Genomic DNA, 16,548 nt, shown 5'->3' with positions numbered 1-16,548 from the left:
ATGCAAGCTGAATAGAAGGATTCATCTTGCTTCGACCACCTGAATCAGTTCCTTTATGGCGCTGATCTTTGCCTGGGGCAAGAATACCCTTTTCTGGGTGTATCTATGAACAGACCCATAACCTCCTTAATGGTTTTAAGGAAGATTTCTCTAGGTTGAGAATTCAACCTAGGTAGTCGAATGTGGTAACCATACTTTGGTCTAAGTGGGCTACCGACTGGTCTATCAAGAGACGATCGTCTAGGTAAACTATAATAGTTATAACTTGAGCCCTTAATCTGGCTAGAGGAGGGGCCAGAACCTCTGTAAACACTCAAGGTACAGTTGGTAGACCGAAAAGCAGGGCTACAAACTGAAGCTGAAGATCTTCTACCTTGAAGTAGATAATACTGGTGAGTGGGGAAATATGCCCACGGAGGTATGCACCCTTGACGTCAAAGGTTCTCCTCCTTGTAGGATGGAGTCAACCGATTGGATTGACTCCATGCAAAAAAGAGCAGATATTCAGGAAGCGGTTTAGATTCTTGAGATCCAGAATGGGTTTGAAATCTCCATTCGATTTTGCCGTGAAAAGAAAGGTTTGACTAAAACCTCAACCCCAGCTCTTTCATGGGGACCAGCATGACCATTCTTTGCCAAACGATGGTCCAATGCTAGAAAGACTTTTTTCTCTGTATCTTTAGGATCATTTGATCTGAGAAAACGAGGAGACAGGAACTCTTGAAACCCCAAATTGTACTCTAGAGCTATTGAAGAAGCCAATCTGTCTTGACAAATTCTGCCAGACCCTTAACTGCAGAAGTCTTCCTTTTTCCCCAACCCCCCCTCTCCCTGGGCTTGACCCTGAGGATTACCTCTTGAACTTGAAATACATTAACTCCTTTTCTTAATGGCAAAGGGGTACCTTTCCAATAGAAATTCTTTGGATGAATTATCCGAGATATTCCAATCAGCTGTTCACCGCAAGAAGGAAAACCAGCCAGGAGTTTGTTTTGGGTTTATTTTTTTATGACGCTTTGGCTGACCAATTTTTCAACCATAGTATTTTATAAATATGCTCTATACAGCCCCCAGTGGTGACTCTTAGGCATGTCAGCATTTTTTTTTTTTTTTTTTTTTTTTTTTTAAAAGTAGAGACATTTCAAAAGAAAAAAAAAATTTTAAAATTCCTTAGGAAAAAACTCCTTACCTTTCCAGGCGCAGGGTTTTCTGTGGTAAAACCAACAGACCCAATCTTCACCCTTCACGGTGGGTTCCGTTAACAAACCGTCAGGAACCAGGGGACCCTCGGGGAACCGACACTCCTGGACCCATAATAGCACCCCGCCAGTAAAACTTTATGGCTGAAAATAAAGTACTGGATCCCGGGGTCCAGCTCTCTAAAAAGAGAAGGGTTACGGGCAAAACCTTGTTTCTTCTGACACGATGCCCAGGTACCATTCAATTCGGCCTAAAAGACACTTTAAATGGATCCGGCTGCATAGCTAGCCCCAGCAAGGATTGCTCCAGTGGAGCTCAGCACATCTTTACTCGTGACCAACACCCTAGACACTGGCAAAAAAACTGAGGTACTCCCGGTATGGAAGGGGTTATATAGGGAGGAAACTTCCTGTTTAGGGTGTGCCAGTGTCCAGCACCTGAAGGTGGCCTATAACCCAGATAGTAACTACTCTGGCTCTGTGTCCGGTGATGTACCATTAAAGAAAATCGGTATCGTATCGGCCCTGAAAAAAACGATATCGGGCGATCTCTAGACAAAATGTGGAAAATTTCAAAAGGGTATGAATACATTTTCAAGGCACTGTATTGATCTATCCTAAATGTGAGGCCAACAGGTGTGAAAACTGTTCTGTTGATGGTGCAAACATTCTTCTTTCCGTGAAAATGTGATGTTCTGTATTTGGAATTCCTTCTGCTAGTGAAAGCTAGAAAAGTTCAGGATTTTTTTGGTGTACCCTATGATTCTGGCAACCTGCAGCTTTCCTTAGGCTTCATGCAGACGGGATTATTGTAAACACGGTTTCTCCTGACAGGAGAAAATCAGCTTTAACCACTTAGCAACTGGCCCATAGCCGAATGACGGCTACAGGGTGGTTGCTTAACCCCGGGAGGGGGTACTATGACGTCCTCCCAGAATCCCGATCTCGCGTGCCCCCCGGGGCGCGCACCCGAGAACACCCGTGACCGCCGAGCATGGATCATGGTAAATGGCTGCTGATCGCGCCCGTTTACCATGTGATCGCTCCGTCAAATGACGGAGCGATCACATGTAAACAAACCGGCGTCATGTCATGACGCCGGTTCCTCCCTCCCCTCTGTGTACCCATCAGTACAGAGGTGGGAGGGATTGGATGGCAGTAGCACTGTGGGCTGGATGTGTAGTGCCCACAGCGCTGCTCTGACAAATGCAGTCACATCCAGCCATCCATGCTCAGTAATACTCTGCAATACCCAGCCATATTCGGCCTCTGTATGTGGTCAGGCTGTGGAAGTCTCACACATGTGGTATTGCCGTACTCAGGAGTAAGAATCTATTTTGGGGAGTCATTTTTGGTATGTACATGCTATGTGTTAGAAATATTGTATAAAATGGACAACTTTGTGGTAAAAAAAAATAAATAAAGCGTTTTAACCACTTCCTGCCCACCGGCCGTCATATGACGTCCTTGACTTTGTGCGGGGATATTTGAATGATGCCTGCAGCTACAGGCATCATTCAGATATCAGCTTTTTCAGACGGCGATTCCCTACACCATAGGAATGATCATAGCGGCTGTTCCACTGCTTGATCGTTCTTACGGGAGGCGAGAGGGGATGTCCCCCCTCCTGCTGCTCTCAGGTGCTTCTACCGACTGACCACTACAATCGAAGCCAAGGTCTTTTTTTTTTTTTTGTTTTTTTTTTTTAAATTTCAGGCTTCCCAGCCTAGAGGTGAGATGTGGGGTCTTATTGTAACCATATCTCACTGTAAAGAGGACCTGTCATGCCATATTCCTATTACAAGGGATGTTTACATTCCTTGTAATAGGAATAAAAGTGATCAAAAAATTTATTTTTTGGAAAAAAAGCGTCAAACTAAAATAAAAAAAATATATATATTTTTAAAGCGCCCCTGTCCCTGTGTGCTCGCATGCAGAAGCGAACGCATACGTAAGTCCCGCCCACATATGAAAACAGTGTTCAAACCACACAAATGATTTTACATGTAGGAGAGAAATGTCAGAATTGGCCTGGGTGCTCCAGAACGCCTAAAGATGCTCCGTTGGGCCTCTGTATGTGGCCATGCTGTGTAAAAGTCTCACACGTGGTATCGCCATACTCGGGAGTAATAGTAGAATGTGTTTTGGGGTGTAATTTGTGGTATGTATATGCTGTGTGTGAGAAATAACCTGCTAATATGACAATTTAGTGGGGAAAAAAAAAAAAAAAGACAACTTCAAAAAAACTCACCATGCATCTTTCTAAATACCTTGGAATGTCTTCTTTTCAAAAAGGGGTCATTTGGGGGGCATTTGTACTTTTCTGGCATGTTAGGGTCTCAAGAAATTAGATAGGCCATCAGTACTTCAGGTGTGATCAATTTTCAGTTATTGGCACCATAGCTTTTGGACTCTATAAAAAACTTTCACAAAGACCAATTAATATACACCGATTTGGGTTATTTTTACTAAAGATATGTAACTGTATAAATTTTGGCCAAAATATATGAAGAAAAATTACTAATTTGCAAAATATAACAGAAAGAAATTTTTTTTTTTTTTAACAGAATTTTCGTTTTTTTCTTTTATAGCGCAAAAAATAAAGAACCCAGCGGTGATTAAATACCACCAAAAGAAAGCTCTATTTGTGTGAAAAGGACAAAAATTTCATATAGGTACAGTATTGCATGACTTCAAAATGTGAGCACTGAAACCTGAAAATTGGTCTGGTTATTAAGAGGGTTTAAGTGCCCAGTGGTTAAAAAAAAACTCACCCAAGCTGAATTTTTTCAAACCAGTTTAGCAGCATTTGGGAGTTTGTTTATTTCATCAGCCTTAGCACCTCAGCAGTTATTAATTTCAATGTCCAGAATTTTAAATTTTATTTAATGAAAAACTGCTGAAGTGCTGAGGCTGCCTAGCGTTTAGGCACGTTTATGCGCATTGTTCTCTTGTTCTGAATGTGGTTTTTGTGCTTTCAGAGAAATGCCAGTAAACTCCTCTAATTAACTATGTGTACATGGACACACAGGATAATAGAGAGTTCAGGGGCTTCAGAAATAAATGTCCAACTGCTCCTAAATGTCAGTTGAGCAGCTGCAGTGTACATGAAGCCTTATGCTCCTGGTAAGGTACCCAAGAACTAATTGGCCTATGTATCGCCTCGACTACTGCATTGAGATCTCTACAGTAGTCCTAGCGCTGCTTCCCCTCTTGCCTCTGCATTAAAGATTGTAGCTATGCTATTTATTTTCAGTGAGGAAAGTAAATTAAAAATTCAGCAGAGAAAGTGAGACCCCGTCCCAAAGATAAATGAGAGCTTCTGAGCAATTCACCTTACAAGCGTGCATCCCAAAATAAAAATCTAAACATTGTTCAGCCATCTAGCTACACAAGGGGTTGATTTACTAAAACTGGAGAGTGCAAAATCCGGTGCAGTTCTCCATAGAAACCAATCAGCGTCCAGGGTTTTTTTGGTTTTTTTTTTGTCGTCAAAGCTTACTTGAACAAGCTGAAGATAGAAGCAGATTGGCTACCATGCACAGCTGCATCAGATTTTGCACACTCCAGTTTTAGTAAATCAACCCCAATAGTATTATGTACAGGTTTTCTAGCAGTAAATGGAATGGTAAATCGGCATGTCATTGTCTGCTTGGCTTCTCATAAAGCTGTGTCCGAAACTCTACAGACCAATTGCTGAGTTTAATGATCTGCGACTTGCATTTCTGGTTTTTCAGGTGTTATGCAACAGATCTTTTGCCAAGTGACATTCACTAAGGCGCTGTCCCCCATGTCATTTTGCATTTAGGTTCTGGTTTAGTTTTGCATACGGAGCAGAAAAAGTATAAGGGGGGAGAAAATAATGTATGTGTCTTATGTGCATAGTTTGAGGTTGTTCAGGTTATATATTTTTTTGCATATCATGCAAAGTGCGTGTGTAACTTTTAGCAAGCATTTGGACAGCACAACAGCTATATAAAAACAGTTAATACTTTAGTTGCATATTCGAGACACCTGTGACTTTATATTACAGCACATGGTGATAATTCATCTAAATATGTGTGATCAAAAAGATAGAGTGCCAGCAAACAAGTTAGTCCAAGCACCTCCCAACCTGTCATGCCATCAAATTATTATAATAACAGACACCTTTAACAAGAGTAGTTATGTAGAAACAACTTTTCTTTATTCTTTTTAGCTTACACCAGTAGCATCAGGACAATAAAACTATGTTCATTTTAGGCAGGTACGCAACTGTGTTGTCACACTAGATGGTGTTCCGTGTGCTTTTTTCTGCACTAAAAATTCTTTCACCAGCGTTTCCCCATGTATTCCAATGGCTCTAGTTCACACCAGTGCAGTCAGTTCGTCAGTTTCTGCACAGAACTGCATCTGTGTGCATTCGCCCTAAAGGCAAATAACCTGTGCATTGCAAGTGCAGTTGCTCTAGATCTGAGGGGAACATGCAAAGAAGGAGAAAAAAAAAAACCCACCCCACACTGCATTTTTGCTTGCACATTGGATGATAAAAATCAGAGAGCTTTCCCTTACTTCATAGCTTCCTTTAAGATCTAGCACAACTGCACTTGCCTTTATAAATCGACCTCTTGAAAGCAGAAAATACATACAGCAATATATCATTTGTTCGATAGTAATGATGCAGCTAGAAGCACTTTTACAAATTGCAATAAAAAAACTTTACCTATAATATTGCTGTACTTACAATTCTTAATTCTCCACTCCAGACTATCTCTAACCGAAACCAGCTTTAAACATTTTTACCTCTTTTTTTTTTTTTTTTCAAACACACACACACAGTATGTTGGGAGGTAATGGGAAGAATGCCCTTAAGAGGTTGTAACCCTAAAAAGAGATCCAAAAAAGGTCATGTTCCTTTAAAAGCGGGTAAAACCGAATAGTGCTTGTGCTGTCTAATCTGTCCCTTTCTATGCTACAGGAAGTCCCTGAGTTATGAACACAATAGGGACTGTAGGTTTCTTCGTAAGTCGAAGTTGTTTGTAAGTGTAACTTCCGGTCAGAACACTGCATTCGTAACTGTAACGTCCGCCTGTGCATGGATGTGGGATGTTCCAGGCGCTCGTTATGTTATCTGGGGCTCTTCCGGCCATGCAGTACTTGTAGTACTGCAGTATGGGATGTGTCCAGAGGTATCCAGGACCAGCGTGGAGCACAAGTGGCCGGCGTTTGAGGCCGTTCGTAAGTAGGAGTGGTTCGTAACTCGGGTGTTTGTAACTCGGGGACTGCCTGTATAAAAAACCTGGCTGATCCTGCCTTTTCCTGTATCCCCCCTTTTGTAAACTGACCATGGTAACCATAGCAGCTGATCCATTATACCGCGGTCAGTTTACATGCTTCTGTCAGCCTGCAGTCTCTCCTCATCCCCTCAGAATGGTATACTACACAGTGTAAATGTTTGTTTACAATGATGTCGCTAGTTAGCTTCTTTCAGATTGCCTCTGTGCGGTCACGTGACCTCCTGCCGCTCTAAGACCCTTTTCACACTAGGGCACTTAGCACGCTCTACAGTGCTAAAAATAGCGCCTGCAAAGCGCCCCGAAAGAGCTGCTCCTTACACTCCAGTGTGAAAGCCCGAGGGCTTTCACACTGGAGTGGTGTGCTGGCAGGAAAGTGAAATATAAGTCCTGCTAGCAGCATCTTTGCAGCGGTGAAGGAGCGGTGTATACACCACACCTGCCCAATGAAATCAATGGGGGCAGCGCGGCTATACCGCCGGCAAAGCGGCGCTTTGCAAGCAGTTTCATACTACCTGCGCAATGTTTTTTTTTTTTTTTTTTTCCTTTGTTTTTCATACTGCGGAAGTTTTTTGAGAGCCAGTAGCCAGTCTATGCTAATGAGTAGCTGAATCTATGAATGAACCATCGGCCACTGGGTTACTCATTGAGGCTTGTCTAATTCATCAATTAGCAGAGACATATATTTGTTTACAGCGTTATGCTGTCTCACTGTCTATCTGTGCACTGTATCTCATTAATATTTCATTATTGTATATAATATTTATTTTGTGTTCATCATTCCTATGGTTCTTATTAGGATCGTTTTATGGTGAAGGATGTTGGTTTAATATTTAATTACACGCGTTTATCACTTTATTATTAATTATTACCTTTTTGGAGGTTACACCGTGTCCTTATTAGGAGGATAATATTAGCGCATTATTTATTTGGATTATATTTTTTGTGTGGTATCAGTTCACATACACAATAATTGCAGCTATATTATTTAGTCATCTAATATTGTCACATTTTTTATTTATTAGTTCATATCAGCGCTTTCGTACACATTTTTTTTTTTTACTTGTTGAATCTATGCCACAAAGAATTAAGGCAGTTCTAAAGGCAAAAGGAGGTGTACCTAATAAAGTGGTCGGTGAATATATACATTTTATCCCCCCCCCCCCCCCCCCCATAACAGCCATGATGTTTTAGTATTAAAGCAGAACTAAAACCACCAACTTAAAGCATTTAAAGCAGAGACAAACTCCAAATACCTCTCCTGCAACGTCCCTCGCCGGCATCTTCTCTTGGGTTTCAGGCTGTGGCCATCTTCATTGGCTGGTGTGGGATGACAAGTCCTGCGCACGCACAGGTGTGCAGTAATCTCAGCACACAGGTACTGCGGTAAAATGTAAACTGAGCTGAACTGAAAAGACTGAGCAGGCAGGTTTCTTTTATTACAGAAGAGACATTGCACGCAAGAGCCTGCCTGTTCGCAGTTTTTGAAAGCAGGGCTTTAATTTCGCTTTAATAGTTTCCCACACACCTTTAACCGCTTCAGCCCCAGAAGGTTTTACCCCCTTCCTGACCAGAGCACTTTTTGCGATTCGGCATTGCGTTGCTTTAACTGACTATTGCACGTCGTGCAATGTTGCACCCAAACAAAATTGACGTCCTTTTTTTCCCCACAAATAGAGCTTTCTTTTGGTGGTATTGATCACCTCTGTGGTTTTAAAAAAAAAAAAAAAATTTCACAATAAGCATTGTTTAGTACGCAAAAGCTTTCTGCCCTTGTTGTTTTAACTTTGGATAGTAAAACTTTTTCTTCTGCAGTAAATAGTAAATACCTTATATAGCCCACTTCCTGTTTCTTGTCTAGTAAAAGCCTAGGCTTATGATATAATGCACAGCTCTCTCCCTCTGAAAGTTTGTCAGGAAGGGAGGAGGTATGAGTCATAAGAGGGCAAACCAGAGCTAAAGAGCTAGAGGTGTGCCTCTGTTTCCGTGTAAATCCAGGAAGAGAACAGGCAGCAGCTTCAGCTGCCCATAGTTAATATGGTTGCAGCCAGACTTAGTGGAGGGAGATTTCTGCAGCATATTTGGAAAGTACAGTATCACAGTATATATTAGGGCTGTAACTAACGATTATTTTCATAATCGATTAGTTGGCTGGTTATTGTTTTGATTAAATCGGATAATAAACCTTAAAAAAGTGTGGTGTATAATTTAAATAAGTATTAAAAAAAAAAAAAAGCAATTTCTTCTTAAATACCTCTATGCAGTGGTAAATATAAATAACCAACTATATGGTTGGGGAGCAAAATCTCTAATCCACTCTGAGAATAAGAGACAGAAGAGATTAATTTAAAAAATTGCTCCCAAGGGCCTATAGGCAGCTACAAAAAAATTGACTGAATAGAATAGATCAAAAAAAGTTCTTTATTGCGTACAGATATATGAAAAAACACAAATTAAAAACCTACATGAGCTTTGGTATGCATGGTATCTAAAACATGAGAGATCTATGTTCAGGAAGAGCCCCTTCTCAGAACAATTGCATTTGGTGTTAACTTTTTTGCCATTTGCATTAGTATCAGACATCTCATGTTTGGATACCATGTATACCAAAGCTCATGCAGTTTTAATTTGTGTTTTTTTTTTTTTTTTTTTCTCATATATACGTGTACGCAATTAAGAACTTTTGATATATTCTATTCAGTCTAATCTTTTCTAGCTGCCTATAGGCCCTTGGGAGCCATTTTTTTGTGCTATATTTTGTGCTTTTGTGCTTGTTTCTCTCCACCCAGGTGGTGTGTTTTCACTTGATAACAGACAGAAAAGATATACTGTATATACTATTTTAGGCTGAATCTGGTAAATATCAGACTCAGATTAATTTTTTTTTTCTTTGAATAAAAAATTTTTGATTGTGTGTCCCCAAAGCGAAACTGTTTGTTTTTTTTTTTCCACAGATCCGAAGCCTGGGGCTGGTGATCTCCCCCTGGGAGCTGAACCAAAAGCTTGGGAAGCCTCTGGGTCCAGTAGGGTTCCTTTATCCTTCCTAGGGGGCTTTCCCCATTCATCTTCCTTAGGGGGGCAGCACTTGGAAGAGCCCCCCTAAGGACTGAAGGACCCTGGGTACAGTGGTGTACCCAGAACTTCAGGGGCCATTACCCTGTCTCCCCTTCTTACCTGTGCGGGTGCCATGCAGAAAAGGAGCCCTGGATATCCTTTCATTCAACAGTGCAGGCTGAGTGTGTTGGACTGGCTTCCCCCTTCATCTTGCAGCCTTACAACAATTCTCTACAGTGCGTTTCCTGTCAGGTGAATTATGCAGCGCATGCAAGTCATATCCCTGCTAGAGGGGACAGGCGACTGGTGCTTCTAGTCGTGGGGCTGCGTTCGCCCAGCTGCTCGCGCGGCTGGAGGAAGGTATGGCGCTGAGTGCGCCATCTTTCTGGCGTCTGATGGAGGAATGACAGTTTCCTCCTGGAGCCGGAAGTGACCTCAACGCCCCCCGCGTCATTTCCGGTTCCGGTCTCTGGCAAAATGGCGGCGGCGCGAATGGAGGAGAACGCTGTCCACACACACAAAAGGACACAGTCCAGGAGGAGCAGACACCCACTTCTATGCACAGCCAGCTGCCACCCGGACACGGTGACTGTCGGAAGCTACCCGAAGAGGCATACTGACACCATCAGCATGGGGAGCGAGGAGAGACACACAGGGTCCAAAACGGCTCAGCCAAGATGAGGAAGAAGGGGAAGACTCAAGGTCTAGTAGGCATATTTTTTCAGCCAACGACATGGAGGGCCTTCTTAGAGCTATCTACGTGTCTGAGGCGATACAGGAGCCTACGACTCAAGTCTCTGCTCAAGACAAAATGTATAGAGGCTTAGTTAAGCCCCAAGCCAGAATTCTTCCAGTACATTCCGCCCTTTAAGATATTAATCTTAAGGGAGTGGAAGGAACCTGAGAGGAAGCTCTTGCAATACAAAACTTGGAAGCGTAGATGCCCCTTAAAAAAAAAAAAAAAAAAAAAAAAAAAAAAAAAGGAGGAGGATGGAGGAGAAGTTTTTCAAAACTCCTAGGCTAGACGCCTCCTTGGCACAAGTTTCCAAACAGTCCGATCTTTCCTTTGAAGATACCGGTAACATCAAAGATCAGATGGATCAGTGGGCCGAGACTATTTTGCGCAGGGCCTGGGAGGCCAATGCTGCGGCTATGAGCCCCGCATTGGCCTCAGCTTGCATAGCAAGAAATGCCGACATGTGGATCTCCAAATTAATAGACCACGTATCCCAGACCTCCAATTCAAAGGAAGTCCTAGATTCGTTGGACGTTATAGGTAATGCTGTTGCCTATTTAGCGGACGCAGCGGTTGAGACAGTGCATACAACCACCAAATCCGGTGCCTTATTTAACTCAGCAAGGAGAGCCCTCTGGGTCAAAACTTGGGACGGAGATAGTTCATCTAAAACCCGTTTATGTGGCCTCCCTTTTGAAGGTTCCCTCCTTTTCGGTACCAGTTTAGATCAAGCCCTTGCTAGATCTACCAAAAATGGGAGGAAATTCCCCATTAAGCGTAGGAGGGATAAAAATAAAAAAAATTTCCGGGCACTCAGGTGAAGAACCGTTTCCCAGATAAAAAGGTCTCTCTTAAAAGAATAGGAATTTGCACACCTGATGGTTCACAAGCAAACGCCCTATACCCTGTGAGAATAGGAATTTGCAAAAAAAAAAAAAAAAAAAATCTACCAAACCTCAATAATGTAACCCCGCACCTCATCCCAGTAATCAAGGAAAAATTGGAAAAGAAAGTGCCCCAGGGGATTGTCCGGGTGAGGGTTATTAGGTGTAAGGTGAGTACGAAAGTATTAGAAAAATACATTTTTATTTTTTTTTTTTAATTCAAAATACAAAAAGATCAAGATTAAAAACAATGATTAGAACAATTCATATAATTTATACAGTCAATTTTCTGAAGCATAGTAAGAAGGACTCTATAGTAGAAGACAACCATCAAACCGACTGACAGTCAGCATACCCAGCATGTTTCAGAATTTGTTTATACAGTTCCTTCTTCAGGAATTTTGAGGATATACTGTATTAATCCATCATAGAAATACATAGATACAAATTGGTCAAAAACTATATATTAAAAACAGATGCAAAACATAGGGACAGCAAATAGACATTGGGGGGCTGGAAAAGACAAGCAAAAAAGGAGAGACTCTTTTCCAGCCAGAAGTCAGCCAACAAGATCCCTAATGACATTCCAGTAGGGGGAAGGCTTTCCCACTTTATCTCTCAGTGGGAAAGGATCACTCAGAGCCCCCATATTCTCCAGATCATAAGAGAGGGACACGGACTGGAATTTCTCTCCCCTCCTCCCCCAAGTTTCTCTTAACCCACCTACCAGGGACCCCCTCAAGGCATCGGAATTCTGCAGAATGTTGAGGCGTTTGCCAATCAAGCGGTCATAGTGTCAGTCCCAGAGGGTCAGGGTTTTTACTCCCACATCTTTGTGGTACCAAAACCCTCAGGAAGGTATCGCCTCATTATAAATTTGAGGAGCCTCAACGTTTTCCTGCGGTACAAGAAGTTCCGCATGGAGAGCATCTATTCTCTCAGAGAATATCTCAAGGACATGTTCATGGTAACTATAGTTTTGAAAGATGCCTATCTTCACATCCCTATTCTAAAGATCACCAGGTCTTCCCAAGATTCGCAGTTGCCTCCCCATAGCGAATTCAGCACTGCCAGTTTGCGGCCCTCCTTTCAAACTGGCATCCAGTCCAAGGGTATTAACGAAGGTCCTGGCAGAAGTAGTGGCCTTCCTGCATCTCCAGGAGTGGAGTTGATCCTTAGACTATATTCTGATTTACAATCAGAATGGAGATCAGCTGCTCTCTGACCTAACCAAAGTAGTGAAGACCTTGGAATCTCTGGGGTGGAGAAATCCTTGCCATTCCTGCCCAGACAAAAGTATATCTGTGATTCCTTGTGGATTCCTCAGAACAAAAACTAGTTCTACCTCAGGGCAAGTTAGAGGGCCTCATTTCAGCAGTCACATCGCTCCCTGATAGATGCAAACACGATCCCACACAGAGGTATTATGAGGGTTCTGGGCCTAATGACTTCATGTATCCCAGCAGTTCCGTGGGCTCAGCTACACTCCAGGACCCTCCAGCACTTCCTCCTGTCCTCTTGGGACAGGAAAGAAGGACTCTGGATATCAAGGTCGCCATTCCAGTCACAGTATAAGACTCTCTTCGCTGGTGGCTTTATCGAAGATTTGGGGGGGGGGGGGGGGGGGGGGGGGGTGGGGTTCTCTTCGGAATCAACAGCCTCTCGGGATAACTACAGATGCAAGTTTCTGGGGTTGGGGGGTCCCACCTAGAGGAACTGCGAGCCCAGGATTACCTGGGACCCAAATCAGGGACGCGGCCTCCTCCAATTTGAGAGCTTTTGGCCGTCGGCGAAGCATTAAAGGCTTTCGAAGGGAGAATCAAAAACCGAGAGGTCCAGATTCTGTCAGACAATGCGACAGCTATGGCATTCTTAAATCACCAGGGAGGCACCAGATCTCGCACTCTTCTGACCTTGGCACTAGAGATCTTAGGGTAGGCAGAGCTGCGGATTCTCTCCATTTCTGCAGTGCATATAAAGGCGAACTTTAAACATCGAAGCAGACTATCTCAGTCATTAAGCCGATTCTCCCAGGGGGAATGGGAGTTGAACCCCAAGGTGTTCTCCCTGGTATGCCTGAAATTCCGCGTGATCTAGAGATCGATCTCGTTCGCCCGCAGAAGGAACAGACAGGTAAGGAGATTCTTTTCTCTCTCCCTCGAAAGAGGCTTGGAGGGGATAGATGCATTGGCCCAGGTTTGAACTTCAGGTTGGCCTATGCCTTCCCCCCCCAGGGCTAGTTCCGAGAGTTCTTCAGAAGTGGTTTCTCTTGGAAGGCAGTTTGATCCAATTGCCCCCATGGTGGCCCAAGAGCGTTTGGTTCCAACCTTACAGAGTTGGTCCATAACCCTGCCTCTGTATTTGCCTGTTCGGCAGGACCTTCTCCTCAGGGTCAGTCTGCCATCCATACCCCAGCTGAAAGGCAGAACCTCGGGAGAAGGGCCTATCTGACAGAGTTAGTGGATACTCTTCTGCCTTGTCCTGTTTTTTGGACAAACGCTTTGGCGCTAGAACCCCCTGATCAAAGAGGTTCTTATCGGTCAAAGAGCTAGGTTGTCCCCTGTTCAGTTGTCTAGATTTCTGCCATGGGACCTTACCTTGGTTTTAGAGGGGATAACCAAAGCTCCATTTGAGCCATTAGATCAGATTCCCCCCCTTTAAGTTGGCTTTTCTACTGGCAATCACATCAGCCAGGAGGATAGGCGAAATTCAGGCCTTTTCAATTAAAGAACCATTTTTTCCGTTTGGAGGACAGGGTTATACTTAGGCAGGACCACCTGTACCTCCCCAAGGTAGCATCCAAGTTCCATAGAACTCAAGAAATAGTGCTTCCTTGCTTGCTTCCTTGCTTTTGTAACAATCCCCAAAATGAGAGGGACATTTCTTTTCATTGTCTAGATGTCAGACGTTGTCTGTTAAGTTATTTAAAAAACATTTTAAAGAGTTTAGAAGGTCCAGCCATCTATTAGTTAACTTTTCCGGCCAAAAGAAAAGTCCACCAAGCATCCATAGCAAGATGGATTAAACATGCGATTTCCTTAGCCTGAGCTAACCAACTATATGGTTAGGGAGCAAAATATCTAATCCACTCTGAGAATAACAGACAGAAGAGATATACTGTATATACTATTAGAGGAGAGGAGATATATACTGTATAAACTGTTGTTAGAGATATACTGTACATACTATTAAAGGGTGAATCTGATAAATATTAATCAGACTCAGAGATCAAATGTCTCCCTTCAAAAAAATAAATAAATACAATTTTAAGAACGTTCGTTAGATTTTCTAATCGTTAGTGGGGGTTAAGTCGACGTTCATTTTCAACCACAGTGACGGGAAAATTTGGAAATAGAAAACTTCTTGGTCAAAGGAATTTTCAGACAGTGGATGTGGTTTTCGTTCAGAAATTACATTCATTTTAAAAACAGAAAGTTAAAACAAGTGAAAATTTCAAAACGACATTCTTTCATTCAGCGAATGTACAAAGATTTTTCGTCTGAATATTTGTGTCTGAAAATTGATCCGCGTGGCCAGAATAAGGCTCGCCACACACCTAGGCAGTTTGCTTTTGATCTGTTTCTGCAGTGCTTTTGCTGTGAGTTTTGATTTTTGCGGCGATTTGAGTTTTTGCATTTTTTTTGGCCAATTTGTTGTTGGGCAGATTAAAAAACACAAATTGCTGCAAAAACGCATTAAATGCTTTTCTGCAGCTTCTCCATTGAAGTATATTGAACCAAATAAAAAAAAAGTCCTGACCCTTTCCAAATACGCAGCGGCTGAAAAAAGCATAGATGTGAATGTGTCCAATGGGAAACCATGTTAATGAACTGCAGTGCGCTTCTGCAAAAAAGCACCAAAATAAACACATAGATGTGAACCAAGTCTAAGACGTTTAGTAACATAATGGGGTTAAAAAAATTTTAAAAAAATAAAAATTATGATAATCACTACTGTAGGGTTCATTTTTTTTACTGTAGGATTGTGACAGTAACATCTACAGTAGCAACTTGCTCTTTTTGTACTATAAAGGGCTCGTTTTAGTTTTAACCCATTATGTTACTGGCCGATCGATTACTATTTTCATAATCGATTAATTTCATAAATCGATTTGTTGTTTCAGCCCTAGGGGTTACTGTCCCCTCAGGATCTGGTGTTTGGTAGGAAGGTCCTACAAGCGGTTGTCCCGCCCTAAGGTAGGCCTGAGCTACTTGCTTTCTCTCTGGGTGCCATCCTGGAAGACTACTTGAGAAAATGACCAGTTACACTTACCAGTAACGGTGTTTCTGGGAAGTCTCCCAGGACGGCAGGCCTACTTCACACCCGCTCTTTTTAGGTATATTATAATGTATAGAGTTTTGTGGTGTTTATTTTCACTCTTGTGCACTGGTGTGGGTCAATACTTTGTCACAACTGAGGAGCACAGGGAGGGGCGGGGTTTTAAACTCTTTGATTGTGTTTCCTGTCAGGTGGACCAGTCATCTCTCAGGGTGCCATCCTGGAAGACTTCCCAGAAACACCGTTACCGGTAAGAGTAACTGGTCATTTTTTTGCTAGAAAATTCCTTAGAACCACCCCCCCACCATGTTTGCGCAGCGGTCTTACAAGCGCACTTTTTTGGGGAAAAAAAAAACAGTAAAGTTATCGCATTATTTTTCTATATTGTGAAAGAGAACGTTACGCCAAGTAAATTGATACCCAGCATGTCATGCTTTAAAATTGCGCCCGCTCATGGAATGGCGACAAACTATTACCCTTTAATATCTCCATAGGCAATGTTTGAAAAAAAATTCTACAGGCTGCACGTTTTAAGTTATTAATTATTGCTATTGCTCTAACGATTGCGGCGATACCTCATGTGTGGTTTGAACACGGTTTTCATATGCGGGCGCTGCTTATGTATGCATTCGCTTCTGCACGCAAGCTTGGCGGGACAAGGCGCATATAAAAAAAATAAATAAATAATATTTCTTATTTTAAACTTTTATTTTTACACTGTTCTTTTAAAAAAATTGTGTCACTTTTATTCCTATTACAAGGAATGTAAACATCCCTTGTAATAGAAAAAAAGCATGACAGGAGGAGTCAAAAAGACCTCAGATCTCACATTTACACAAAAATTAAAAAAAAAAAAAAAAAAAAAAAAAAAAAAAAGTCTCTTTAAAAGCTATGGGGGCAGAAGTAACTACTTGCCGCCGCCATATAGCAAAATGACGGTGGCAAAGTGGTTGCAATATCCTGACCAGACATCAGGTGATGTGATCAGGATAACAAGCTGTTACGGCGTGTCAGTCTGATGCACCGCAACTTCGATCTAGGTAAAGAGTCTCTAACAGAGACTCTTTACCTCGTTATCAGCCGTGTCCAATCACTGCTGATCACGATGTACACAGGAAGGGCCG

The 16,548-nt window shown here is 42.3% G+C and overlaps 1 protein-coding gene and 1 long non-coding RNA gene across 3 annotated transcripts in view; one reads left to right on the top strand and one right to left on the bottom strand.

The window, feature by feature from the left end:
- The window catches only part of LOC141128553 (uncharacterized), a 156,952-nt gene that overhangs the window by 109,324 nt on the left and 31,080 nt on the right, over positions 1-16,548 (top strand). For both annotated transcript variants that reach the window (XR_012241712.1, XR_012241711.1), the window contains exon 3: positions 3,791-3,874. This is a non-coding gene — a long non-coding RNA (uncharacterized lncRNA). The remainder of the gene's footprint in view (positions 1-3,790; positions 3,875-16,548) is intronic.
- Positions 1-16,548, bottom strand: part of SORT1 (sortilin 1) — a 243,094-nt gene that overhangs the window by 220,808 nt on the left and 5,738 nt on the right. The gene's annotated exons all lie outside the window — the stretch shown is intronic.

The sequence above is a fragment of the Aquarana catesbeiana genome, linkage group LG02 (genome assembly GCF_042186555.1).
Source record: "Aquarana catesbeiana isolate 2022-GZ linkage group LG02, ASM4218655v1, whole genome shotgun sequence".
Classification (NCBI taxonomy): domain Eukaryota; kingdom Metazoa; phylum Chordata; class Amphibia; order Anura; family Ranidae; genus Aquarana; species Aquarana catesbeiana.
The sequence above is the reverse complement of the archived record's forward strand: the minus strand, read 5'-3'. Positions and strand labels throughout refer to the sequence as shown.